The sequence below is a fragment of the Solanum stenotomum genome, chromosome 5 (genome assembly GCF_019186545.1).
Source record: "Solanum stenotomum isolate F172 chromosome 5, ASM1918654v1, whole genome shotgun sequence".
In the NCBI taxonomy this organism is placed as follows: domain Eukaryota; kingdom Viridiplantae; phylum Streptophyta; class Magnoliopsida; order Solanales; family Solanaceae; genus Solanum; species Solanum stenotomum.
In genome coordinates, this window is record NC_064286.1 from 47,155,713 (window position 1) to 47,166,545 (window position 10,833).

A 10,833-nucleotide genomic window follows, 5' to 3' on the forward strand; every position below is an offset into this window, starting at 1 on the left:
GGAAAACGTGTGGTTAGTAGTTAGCAGACTTCCAATGAAGTTATAAGTTACTTTTTTTTTTGAAGATCATGGTGTTTGGGCCAACTTTTGTGCTCACCTCAACTAATTTTATGAGATATATGTCATCTTCTACTAGTAATAGGTAGCAGGTAACGTTGTCTACCAAGGTTAGGACATATGGGAAGAATCACCTAGTGTTTTTGGGTTCTTAATCACTTCATTAACCACTAGGTCACAACGTTGTGTGCTACGTTACTATTTTGATAAAAAAATAATAAATTTACAACAATCAGAAGTGCATATAAAATATAAAATAAGAAAAATCGTAGAGACAACAATATACAAAAAGAAATAGTGCATGTCATGTCCCAAAATTCAAGGTTATGATGACACCTACACTAACATGTTGGGGTAAGTCCAACTTTCACCCAAAAGAAATTTCAAGTCAATTCTCCGAAGTTATTAAAAATAGCAAAAGTAAGTTTCAAAATTCAAATTTTATAAATAGAATAGAATTGTGAAAATAACCAAATATATAAAAGACTTAGTGTCACCATATAAGAGTATCTAATTGAATACACCTATTTCAGAAACTACAATTATGTCTGAAATAGTGAAGATAGAGGAAGTCTGACTCGCCTTGAACCCCAAGTAGCTCACCCAAACTCCCGAAAAAGTATCACTTCGGAGCGAAAATTAATTAGACATGTTAATGCTAGGATTTGCATCAAATGATGCAGCAAGTGTAATATAAGATCTTGTGTTTGTCTAATTGGTCTGATAGCTTTTGTTATTCTTGGTGAAAGTCTGACTCATTATATGTAAAACTTCTTCATCAATTAAGTTAAGGGAAAGTATGATTTGTATTTTTTCTTACTTCTTTCCTTTTATTTCTTTAACCGGTTATGCAATTTTGTAATTGATTGTCTTTCTTTAATTAACTGAATCGGAATAGCTTTAATACTTGATTATTTTTAGTAAACTTTGTTGGTCTACACTTAATTGACTCGATCATGCTATTGTGGAAAAAAAATTCTCTAATTGAATTTTTTTGAATATATTTTTCTTCCTCTTTTACTTTTTCTGATTGAAAATTTCCACTACTATATATAATCAGGATCTTTTCTTTAGTGTAGAGATAGATTTTTTAATGAGATTAACTTGTGTCCATTGTCAGTGGAATTTTTTTTACACTATCACTTAACTTTAAGTCGCACAAAAGTTAAGTTTTTAAATTTATTTATTTTTTATTTTATAGAATATAAATATTAAATATAGTAGTATAAGGCAATTAACTAGGACTCAAAATTTATTTTATCAAATTAGTTTAGGATTCTATTTTTTTATTTACCTAAAATATTTCATCGTTAATTTTTGTTTCATCCTTCTGAAACTTGTTTCCGTGTGGTATTGTAACTTGAACATCTGTAATGGGAGGCCCTCAGGTATCTCTCTTCTATGACACATTGCTTCCAACAAACTCAATATCTATATGCATGATAACATCGTTTTACTTTCACTAATTTTACGTAATAGCAATTTAAGATAGTTTGAATCTTTAAGTTATATTTAGCTTGACATCCATTAACTACATGTTGCAGGACAAATTAGGATTCTCTAACTTACCTGAGGAAAATGAGAGTAGGCATTGGATCTTCAGAAGAGGATATTCCCCATTTTGGAGATGAAGAATCGAGAGAGCCATACATCGGTATGGTGTTTCAGTCAATTGATATTGCATTTAAATTTTATCTTGATTATGCTCATAGTAATGATTATAGTGTGCGCAAAAATCGAATCACTAGATCAAGAAAAGATAAATCAATAATAGGTCAAGAATTTATTTGTTCAAAAGAAGGATTCCGCTCAAAAAAGAGTCTTGAGAAAAAGATGAAACTAGAGAAGGGTGCAAAGTGTTGATATATTTGTCGAAGAAAGAAGACGAAAAGTGGGTTGTTGCTAGGATAGTCTCAAACCATAATCATGAACTTGCTTCTCCACATAGCAAAAAATTCTTGCGATCGAAAAGGAAAAAGTCAGAAGCCCAAAAGAATCTTATTGATTTATTAGATAATTCAGGTGTTCGTCCTAGTAAAATTGCATCAGTATTAATTACTCAGGCAGGAGGTGTAGAGAATCTCAATTTAACTAGACGAGACATTCAAATTATTTGAGTACTAAAAGGCAAAAGAATCTTGAGAAAGGAGATGTCCAATTGATGTTGAAGTACTTTCAAAAGTGTCAATCTAAAAGCCCTGGCTTCTTTTATGCAATACAAATGGATGTAGGTCATCTAGCTAATTGTTTTTGGGTAGATGCTAGGTCTAGGATAGCTTATAAAAACTTTGGGGATGTTGTCATTTTTGATCCTACATACTTGACAAATAGATATAAGATGCTTTTTGTCCCATTTACTGGAGTTAATAATCATCATCAATCCATTTTATTTGGTTGTGCTCTTCTTTGGGATGAAACTCAAGAAACTTTTGAGTGGTTACTTCGGAGGCAATGCTCGGTGTTATGCCTCGTACAATTATCACATATCAGGATGCTGCAATAACAAATGCAGTGGTAAATGTGTTTCCAAATTGTGCACACCACTTTTGCATGTGGCACATTGAAAAGAAAATTTCCGAATATTTAAGTCATGTATATCATGACTTTGATGATTTTAAAACTAAGTTTAGTAAGTGTCTACATGGAACGACCACGCCCAAGGAATTTGAAGCTACTCGGAGTGATATTATGAAAAACTATACTTTAGAAGAAAATAGTTGGCTGCAAAGAATATATGCAATTAGTGAAAAATGGATTCCAGCATATGTAAGGAGGAATTTTTGTGCTAGAATGTCAACAACTCAAAGAGGTGAGAGTATGAACAAATTTTTTAGGGATAAGGGTTGAAAAATACCCAAATTTTGGTCGGATTTGTTGTTGCGATACTAAACTTTCATGAGGACCTATTACCTCCCTAGACTATTTAATACCGTATTTTTTACCCCCTGAACTATTTAATAGTGTATTTTAAAGGTATATATGTTTCCACGTGGACACATTACTATTTATAATTTTGCATTATTTTTTATGTTCACGTGGGCAAATATATATGTTTAAAATATGGTATTAAATAGTCTAGGGAGGTAATAGGTCCTCATGAAAGTTTAGTATCGCAACAGCAAATCCGACCAAAGTTGGGGTATTTTTCAGACCCTTATCCCAATTTTTTAAGGATTATCTTAATTCTAGCACACCGATATGAGTGTATTTGTAGCACAATGTGATAAAGCTATTGATGCTAGGTATGATAAAATTAGGGAAAAGGAATATAAGACAAAATATTCAAAGGCTATCTTGAAGACATTATATCCCATGGAGGATGAACACTACAACAAAAAGGCTTATTAAAGACCAAAATATAGTGAGAAGTTATAAATATGATCCCTAAAATATACTTATAAGGATGATATTATTTACTAGTCTCTATTTGACTATATTATTTTCTAATAACAAATAAACTCGTCCCTAAATGAAATTTTCAGCGGGAACTACAAGGAAGAGCCGGAACTAAAAGGCTCTAAAAAATTTTCTCTCTCTATAGTTATAACCTAAAACCCCCAAATCCATTGATAAGCTATTAGATTTTTCTTTCTCTCTCTAGCAATATGCCAAAATTGTTGTGCATAGCTCTGAAGTCTCCTTACTCTTGAATCTTGAAGGCATTATTGACAGAAAAATCTCCTAAATCTTGAAGCTTGAAGGCATTATTGGAAGAAAAACGTTTCACCTACAACTTGTATCTACATCTAAAGTAAGTTTATTCCTCCTGATTCATCTCCCCCTTATTCTTTTTCTGTAAATCTGCCATTTTTCTTTCTGCTGGTCGAATTTTATGTGATTGGGCTCTTATAGATACTCATTGTTATTGTGTAAGGACTGAAAATGATAGTTTTATAGGTAAGGTTTGGGGTTGAGGTTCAAAGAGGAGATATTTGAGAGTTTATTTAAGATTTTCTCTGTTAAAAGGGTTGAATAATTGTTAGGGCTGCCAAGAAATTTTGGTAAGGTTGGCATTGCAAAAAAAAAATTCCATCAGGTGATGAATATGTAGAATATTTTTACCATTAGTGTCTTTAATTCAGTTCCCAGCTTATGTGCTTTGAATTTGAATGGTTTTTTTTTATTGTATAACTATTGTATTCAATTTTTAAGTATAATGTGACACTAAAAACATTAGACGAGAAAGAAACGAAATTGTGAATGAGCATTGATAAAGCATTTGATTGCAGTTTCCTTTTTTTGGTGTTTCAAATGTTGTTTTAATTGTTATTTTCTACTACAACTAGTGTTGCATATTGGTTTCTAAAGTTACTACTTGTGGCACATTTTTGAAATCTTAAGCTACATGGAAATTTGTGGTTGTTTGTCATTGTTGTTTTGGTGGTTGTTGTTTTCAATTAGATGCTATATGTTTTATTGAAATTGTTTGGATCCCCGTTTAGTTTGATAAAAAAAATTGTTGGAGAAGTTGTTGATAAGTTTAGCTTTGTGAAACATGAAAAAGGTCATTAGTTCACGTGGATGTCACATAATATAGTTTAACTCACAGTGTGTAGTGTTCTGAACTATATTATGCGACATCCACGTGGATGCCTGCGAGTTAAACTTGTCATCTTTATTTGAAGTTCACTAGTAGGTTTAGGATGTCGCATATGTTAAGACCTTTTAGTTTTATTATATATAGCAGCACGTATTCAATTAAAAGAAAAGATGTTATTAGTCCATTTTAGATATTTATTTTTTAATTATTAGGATGATTTGACTAGTTTAATAGAAAGTAATGTTCATCTTAGTAAATTTGTTATCCTAAAGTATGATTGATCTAACTCTTATATATAGTCCAAGGTTATGGCACCAAGTAAGCAATGGATGCAACTTGTTGATGATCGACTAAATGAGGCCTACTTTATCGGGGTGGAAATTTTTTTGAATTATGCTTTTCAAAGGATAGGAGAAATGTATGAAATACGATGTCCGTGTGTTAAATGTTGTAATACCACATTAGGAACATGTGAGACAGTCATAACACATTTGAAAGTATATGGAATAATTAAAAATTATCCCTTTTGGTATTATCATGGGGAAGTCTTAGGTGAGCCAGAATCACAATGTGAAGATGGAGATGATAATGAAGTAGAAAATTGTGAGAATGAGGATGAAATACGAGAAATTTTGAGAGATTTCTATCCTAATCATGATGGACACACTTTAGATGTTGGTTGTGATGATTCACTTGAAGAGGAACCAAATGTTGAAGCTAAAAAGTTTTATAGCCTATTGGGAGACTTTGAGAAGCCACTGTATCAAGGTTCAAAAATTTCAAAACTTTCAACTTTGATTAAGTTGCTTCACATAAAAAGTATGGGTCGTTGGAGTAATGAGTCATTTACAATGTTGTTAAAAATGTTAAAAGAGGAGTTGTTGCCAGATGAAGCCGATTTGCCAAATACATATTATGGGGCAAAGAAGGTAATTCGAAATCTTGGTCTTTCCTACAAAAGAATTGATGCTTGTAGAAATGATTGCATGTTATATTGGAAGGAGGATAACTTACTTGATTCTTGTAAAGTTTGTGGTGAATCTAGATGGAAAGTTGATAAACGTAACGGGGAAGCAAAGAACAAAAAGGGTAAAAAGGTTGCATCAAAGATTTTACGTTATTTTTCATTAAAACCTAGGCTTCAAAGGTTATTTATGTCTTCAAAGACATCTTCTCTAATGACATGGCATCATGACGAAAGAGTTGATGATGGAATAATGAGGCACCCAGCTGATTCAATGGTATGGAAATTATTTGATGAACTTCATCCTTCATTTGCAGTCGAGCCTCGTAATGTTCGACTTGGACTTGCGAGTGATGGTTTTCAACCATTTCAGAATGCAAAAACCTCATATAGCATTTGGCAGGTGGTACTTATTCCTTATAACTTACCACCTTGGTTGTGTATGAAACAAGAAAACTTTATCATGTCCATGCTTATTCCTGGTCCAGATAGTCCTGGTGATGCAATTGACACATATCTTCAACCTTTAATAGAAGAATTGAAGGAGCTATGGAATATTGGTATTGAGACCTTTGATGCATCAACCAAACAAAATTTTAAGCTACATGTTTCTTTGTTATGGACCATCAATGACTTTCCAACATATGAAAATTTATCTGAATGGAGTACCAAAGGAAAATTGGCATGCTCATGTTGCAACAAAGATACTTCCTCAATCAGATTGGCCAATTGTAAGAAAGAAAGTTTTATGGGTCATCCTCTTTATCTTTCTCGTAATCACAAATGGAGGAATGATAAGAAGTCCTTTGATGGTACAAAAGAGAAGAGGCTCCCACCGAAAAAACGTTCTGGTATTGAGATTCTTCATCAAATTCAAGATCTTGAAGGGTTGCAGTTAACAAAGGAACCAAACAAAAGAATCAAAATATCACATGATAGTCGAAAAGATAATTGGAACAAGAAGAGTATCTTTTTTGAACTTCCATATTGGGAGTCTCTTTTGTTGAGACATAATTTGATGTTATGCGTATTGAGAAAAATATATGTGATAATATTTTGGGGACAATTATGAATGCCAAAGGAAAGACCAGGGACACTATTAATACTCGGCTAGATTTGAAAGAAATGAATATAAGGCCGGAGTTGCACCCTATCCAGAAAGGTGAAAAATATGAAGTTCCAACTGCATGTTACACCTTATCTCCACAAGAAAAGCACAATTTCTGCCTGTTTTTGAAGAATTTAAAGGTTCCAGATGGATTTTCATCCAATATTTCTCAGTGTGTTAACTTGAAAGATCACAAAATTTCTGGTTTAAGGAGTCATGATTGCCATGTTCTTCTCCAACATTTACTCCCTCTTGCACTACGTGGTATGTTGTCCAAAGAAGTGTGTGAACCACTAATTGAATTGTCTTTATTTTTTAATATAATTGGAGCTAAGTTATTAAGGATTGATGACTTGGAGCAGGTTGAGGCTCAAATTCCTATAACTCTTTGCAAGTTAGAAAAGGTATTTCCGCCTTCATTTTTTGATGTCATGGTGCACTTGCCTATTCACTTAGCTAATGAAGCTATGCTTGGTGGATTTGTCCAGTATCGATGGATGTATCCCATAGAACGATGGTTATATTTTTTGAAATCTTTCATTGGTAATAGGGCTTGGCCAGAAGGTTGTATTGAAGAGGGTTACATTGCAAATGAATGTATGAATTTATGTTCAAGATATCTGCATACAATTGACACAAAATTTAATAGGCCAGAACGAAACTATGATGGTGGTTTGAAAAAATCTGATGGAGGATTATCTCTATTTTGTCAATCTGAAAAAACATTGGGGGCTCCAAAACAGTGTGATCTTGAAGCAAATGAATTAGAGCAAGCACATATATACATACTGAAGAACTGCGATGAAGTTCTATCATTTCTAGAGTATGATTTTTTTCTACATATCATACTTCATTGCCTTGTTTCTTTAGGATTATTTTTTTGTATGACATTTGTGGTTCAATTTAAATTTGTAGAGAGTTTGCACAAATTCATGTAGATTCTACTCAACACTTGTCTGATGATGAATGGAACAGACAATTTATTGAATGGTTTCAAGATAAGGTGAGTAATATATACACATCAAATTTGGAAATCTAATATTGAGTTACTCATTTAGAAGTGATCAATTTTATCTTATTGATAGGTTGCACAATTGCATAAAGAAGATGATAGTCGGATCATGGAAGATCTCCTTGCACTTTCACGTGGTCCTACTAAATATGTATTACATTATAATGGTTACATTGTCAATGGATATAGATTCCATGCAGAAGCTTATGATAAAAATTTAAGGACTCAAAATTGTGGTGTGGTTGTCGTTGGTGAAACTGATAAACATAGTGACAACATTGATTACTATGGAGTTTTAACCGATGTTCTTGAATTGCAATTCACGGATAGAAGAGTTGTTTTGTTTGAATGCAAATGGTTTGATGCATATGATAAGACAAAAGGAGTGAAAATAGATGAGTATGGCATTGTAAGTGTAAATTGGGGGCGATTTTTGAAAATAAATGAGCCTTTTGTATTAGCTGATCAAGCCTCTCAAGTATTTTATGCTAATGATAATTCCAATAGAGGTTGGTGTGTAGCGAGAAAGGTACAACCTCGTGATTCCTATGAAATTGTGCAACAAAAGGACAATGAATTTGAAGATTTAGAAAATTCTTCACAAAATAAACGAAAAAGAATGATTGAGGTGAAGTATCTCCTTAAGCTTTAGCATATTCATTATTATACATTTTGATACATGATTATTGTTAGTACATTATTTTTATAGTGTCTTCATTTTTTTTGCCAAGTATATGATTTTTAGAATGTTTTTTCATTTTTTTTATTAACACATTGTCTTTGTTTTTTGTTAGGTTTGATATGAAACCATCCAAGGATGAAAATCAGGTGGCATCTAGGGTGAAAGCTACTACTAAATATGCATGTGTGCCACCGGGTGCTATAGGAAAGGGACGAGGAAGAGGGCTTAAATCTATGTTGTCTTTAGGGGTGTCAAGAACTGATATTCCATTTTCGCCATCTACTGATCAAGTTATGCAGTACAATCAATTTACTGAAACAAGTATGAGTTTTTATTTTTATTTGTGTTATTAATTTGTACGAGGAATTTTAATACTAATTTTTTATTGTCGATTTTCTTATACTAGGTGTGGTTGCAAAGGGACGAGGAAAAGGTCTTAGATCTATGTCTAATGCTCAAGGAGTGCGAACAATGAACAAAAACTACTCGAGTGTTGAGAAAGGACATATTCTATCTTTTTCATCTACTGAAGAACTTATGCAATACATCAAAACAAATTCATCAAGTATGATTCTACAATTTATTGTGTTTTAGAATTGCATTTAATTTATTGTTAATGTTTATCTGATATGATTTTTTGCACTAGGTGCTCAAGGGAAGTATCAAGGGCTTAAATCTATGTGCTCAATTGAAGATTCTGATATGATTTCTTGCACTAGGTGCTCAAGGGAAGTATCAAGGGCTTAAATCTATGTGCTCAATTGAAGATTCTAAAAATGAGGGGAGATCTTTCAATCAAAATGATCGTTATATTAGTCAAAATATGTCAAGACCTTCTGTTGATCAAGGCTGGCAAACAATGAATAAAATTTTTTTGACTTTTGAGAAAGAGCATATGCAAGCTGATGTTCCAATTTCTCTTTCTACTTATGATGTTATGGAGTCCACCCCAACATTTGAAACTAGTATGATTTCTTAAATTTTTTTTCTTTTTCAGAATTGAATTTAATTTGATTCAAGTACTTTTACTGATACAATTTCTTGCATTAGGTTTCTCTCAAGGATTGCGAACAATGAATAAAAAGTTTTTGGCTTTTGAGAAAGAGCATATGCAAACTGATATTGCATTTTCTCTTTCTACTGATGATGCTATGGAGTCTACCCCAACATTTGAAACAAGTATGATTTCTTAATTTTTTTTCTTTTTAATAATTTAATTTAATTCAAGTATTTTTACTGATATAATTTCTTGCATTAGGTTTCTATCAAGGATTGAGAACAACAGATAAAACTTCCTTGGCTCAAGAGAAAGAGAGTTTGCATTCTGATATTCTAATATCTCCTATTGATCAAGTTAAACAGTCTGCCCAAACAGCTAAAACAAGTATGCTTTCATTTCTGAAATCTATTTGATCACAAGTTTATCATATGTACAATATTTTCTACCATTAATAAATTATGTAATTGTAGGTTCATGTGCTACTGGAATGGATAAAAAGGTTCGATACAATTCTCGCTGCTTAATTAGTGTGCTCCTTTATGTTTCAATTTGATACATTGTAGGATAAATTTGATAGTGATGACATGAATAGTCATCGAGATCATGTTTTGGGATGGATGAAAGAGTTATGGAATAAATGGAGAGGTCAATTGCATAAAAAGTATGTGAAGGGTAAGTCTATCCAAGAGGCTCTTAAGAATATGCCAAAGGGGGTAGAAAAGAAGCAATGGGAGTGGTTGGTAAATGAACATTTTACTTCAAAAGATTTTCAGGTTTGACATATTACCTAATTATGTAATTTGTTTCATACTATGATTTCATTTTGATAATTTATTTATAACATTTGAATTTTAATGTTGTTACTCAAATATAGGCGAGAAGCAATAGAAACGCAATAAATAGAGCTAAGCTGAAAATGCTTCATCATATTGGTTGCCAATTAGAGAGATTATTTATCAAAAGGTGTTATCATCAAATCTTTTTTTGTCTTAATATTGATGAACCATTCTTTGACATGTTTACTTTTATGTAAAGGGTGAAAAAGATGGCAATCCACTAGATTTGGCAACTATCTTTTACGAGACTCGCAAGAAGAATAACACACTAGTTGATTCTGAAACAATCGAGAAGCATGTGCGTTTGGTTAATTGAACATGTTCTTAACATTTAGTTATTATGGGATCTGAAAAAAAAATTCCTCTATACACTCTGTAGGCTCAAATTCAAGAATTGGTGGAGTCTGAACCATCACTTTCTAGCATAGAAATTGTTGAGAAATGCTTTGGACCTCAAAGTCGTAGTCATGTATTTGGCTTTGGAGGTGGAGTAAAAGCAAGAGATTTGAAAGGTGGGACTTCCTCAAAAGTTGAATTGTTGGCTGAGCTACGTTCAACTCAAAAGGAAAACCAGTCTTTGAAGGATTGCATGTCTAACTTTCAAAATGAGATGAAAGAACTGAAGCAATTGAAA

At 32.5% G+C, this 10,833-nt stretch overlaps 1 long non-coding RNA gene across 1 annotated transcript; it reads left to right on the plus strand.

Moving 5' to 3' along the window:
• The first annotated feature begins 3,728 nt into the window (after window positions 1-3,728).
• LOC125864523 (uncharacterized) lies at window positions 3,729-9,488 on the plus strand. Its single transcript, XR_007446239.1, has 3 exons — window positions 3,729-3,808; window positions 8,476-8,684; window positions 9,414-9,488. It is a non-coding gene; the product is annotated as an uncharacterized LOC125864523 (long non-coding RNA).
• Window positions 9,489-10,833: the final 1,345 nt, after the last annotated feature.